We start from the raw sequence: 2,817 nt of genomic DNA, 5'->3' as shown, positions 1-2,817 counted from the left end.
AAAATAAAGCTTTTTAAATTCGTTTGTTAAAATTGCGCTCGAATTAGCTACCGTTAACACATTTATATTTATGTTTAATTCTAATTTGTCTCTCATCTGACAATTTTTTAAAAGCGAAATATTTTTTTTGAAACACTGTTAATCTTAATGTTACATGATATTAGGTCAAATGACTTAATAAATGTACTAAATAATTAAAGGAAGTACAATAGAAATTATTATAACTACTGTAATTTCATAAATTTTCCAAAAAGAAGACATTACGTTGAGAAATAAATATTTCATAAAAATAAATTTATAAAATAAATAAACATATAACTGTTTATTGCAAAAGTCATATCAAAGACACTAGAATTATTCTAGTGTCTTTGCTTTGGTCATATCTTGAGGCACGAAGTGCGGACACAAGCACTCAACAATTTTTCACACGACGCAAGATTAATACTCTAAAGACAAATATTCTTATATAGTCATTTTTTTAAATTATTTTGTGATAATATGTACATAGATTTGGCTATTTCTAATCTATTTTCAAATAATAATAACGTTAAGGCAATGCAAAACAAGAATTCTTCGCATGGTGCCAATTGATCAAAAATGATATAGATTTAAAGTCAAAGAACTTCTAAGGTGAAGGGCATATTTTGTCAAATTTACAATGCATGAGCATACGTGTGCACACATACAGCTGTCTGCTATCACTGTATGCGTAGAAAAGAGATGTTCGCTGTAGCGCTCTCCGCTCTCTCGCTCTCTAACAATTCGAGAGAGCCTGGAGCCACCTCTAGAGCCACGGCGAAAAAATCGTATGGCGTTATGCATCTTGTTATTCTAGTGTCTTTGGTCCTGTCAACCCTTTTAGCACGTGTCAAAAACTCAAAGAAAAAGACGATGACTTTGAAGTCTACAAGTCATATTTCTGTGAACGAGTGAACTGGCAACATGTCGAGCCCGTAAGTAACTAGGTTTTTCCTATAGAAATTATAGCAAGTCACAGTAAAATCTTGAACCCAGAACAACAACAACAACAGCAGCTGGATCAATTGGTTCATCGGAATCAAGGGTAACGAGTTCCTTTGCCACGTGCCCACCAACTAATTTCAGGACACGTTTAACCAGATGGGCCTGGATTACTTCAGCCAGCACTGGACGTGATCCTGAAGCCGATGTTCGACAGTTCCTCGGGCTTGTTCTACGACGATGAGAAAAAGTGGTACGGCATGATTCACACCCGACATCAGATCGGAGCGTGGCGTGAATGATATGCACCGAAAGTATAGGAGAGGAGACTTTGAATCGTGTCCAAATATTTCCTGTAATAGGAAGAACACCCTGCCAGTGGGCCTCAGCGATGTGTGGGACAAGTCAACGGTGAAGATCTACTGCCCACGCTGTAAAAACTACTTCCATCCTAAAACTGATACACAGCCATGTTCGGGCCCAGCTGTCCGGACATCTTCTTAACGCAGCTGCCGAACTTGAGACCGCCCCTGGACGACCCACGGTAAGTAATTCTCCGAATATAGTCCTGGTTGTTTTCTAACCAAAGCGCTTAACTAGCAGTCCCTATGCTTTCGGTTGCACCAGAAGGCCTTGATGCCACTTAAATCGCCCAAGTCCTCACCAAAGAATATCGGATCCTCGGCCAGCTAGTCCTCCTCCTCGCTCCGGCATTCCGAAGTCAAGCGCTTCAATGTTCTTTTAGGGATGACGTGATTTTTTAACTCCACACAAAAGAACGCAGAAATGTTTGTCCGATATATTGTTTTTGCAATTAAACAGATTGATCGTTGATATGGCCAGCTACCACCTACTAATACACCTCATACACCTCTGCCCTAAATACTTGGTTCAAAGTGTTCGGTCCAAGCTGGTCATATCAAGCACTCATTCGAGTAGCAAAGCATACTTTTCGTTAATAGTGGTAATCACCTGGGTATAATAATAATATTAATCAATAAAACATTCAATTCAGTTTTTTATTTAATTTTATGTTAAAAGAGTTTCCAAAAGTGTTTTCCTGACTACATCAAATATTTTTTGATAATTTAATTTCTTTAAATTCTTTAAATATACAAATTCTGGTTTAATGTATTATAGGAGTGAGTAGAAGGTTAAAACATTATTTTCAATTTAAAATAAAATTATAATTTTTATTCAATCATTTTTATGTAATTCTTTTTGTAGAGTATTCAATACTGGCAAATTCGTATTTTAGTTCGATTTCCCATGCCGTTTTTGGTTAATTTCCAATATACCAGATTGATTTCGCGCGTAAATTTAAACGCACTTTATTGCTTTTTTGGAAGAACGTTGCTTCAAAACGGGAAATCGAAGGAAAACCTGACCGGACCTAAGGGACAGCCTTGGGGGGAAAACTGGCAGTGCATTTTCCCAGCCCCAAAGATTTTCCCCGGCACGTCGGGGAACTTATTATGAAATAAAAGAACTAATACTTATTATGCCAGCCGAACATAAAACGAATTTTCGAGTCTAGAGTTCCCATCTGCAAGGGCATGACAGAGTCCTGGCAAAGACACTAGAATAACAGGATGCGTAACGACCATACATTGGTTTGGCACTATGCAGCCACTTTTTTAGTGACGGCCAAAATTGCTCTCTTTCCGCTCGCTCACGCTGAGAGCGTAAGAAATCTAAAAATAGAATTTGCTTGCTTGTGTGAGTAAAAACAAGAGACGAGAACGCGTATATGTGTGCGTGTTGTGGTAGAAGACGATTTTCGGGACGAAATAAATTCTGATCGAAGAAACGAATTTACATTGTACATATTAGGGTAGTTTTTTCCAATTTCGTAGC

The 2,817-nt window shown here is 37.7% G+C and overlaps 1 long non-coding RNA gene across 1 annotated transcript; it reads left to right on the top strand.

The window, feature by feature from the left end:
* Positions 1-843: 843 nt before the first annotated feature.
* Positions 844-2,531, top strand: Su(Ste):CR42426. The gene has a single exon (NR_026620.2). It is a non-coding gene; the product is annotated as a Su(Ste):CR42426 (long non-coding RNA).
* The last annotated feature ends 286 nt before the right edge of the window (positions 2,532-2,817 follow it).

This window comes from Drosophila melanogaster, chromosome Y (genome assembly GCF_000001215.4).
Source record: "Drosophila melanogaster chromosome Y".
Taxonomy (NCBI): Eukaryota; Metazoa; Arthropoda; class Insecta; order Diptera; family Drosophilidae; genus Drosophila; species Drosophila melanogaster.
The sequence above is the reverse complement of the archived record's forward strand: the minus strand, read 5'-3'. Positions and strand labels throughout refer to the sequence as shown.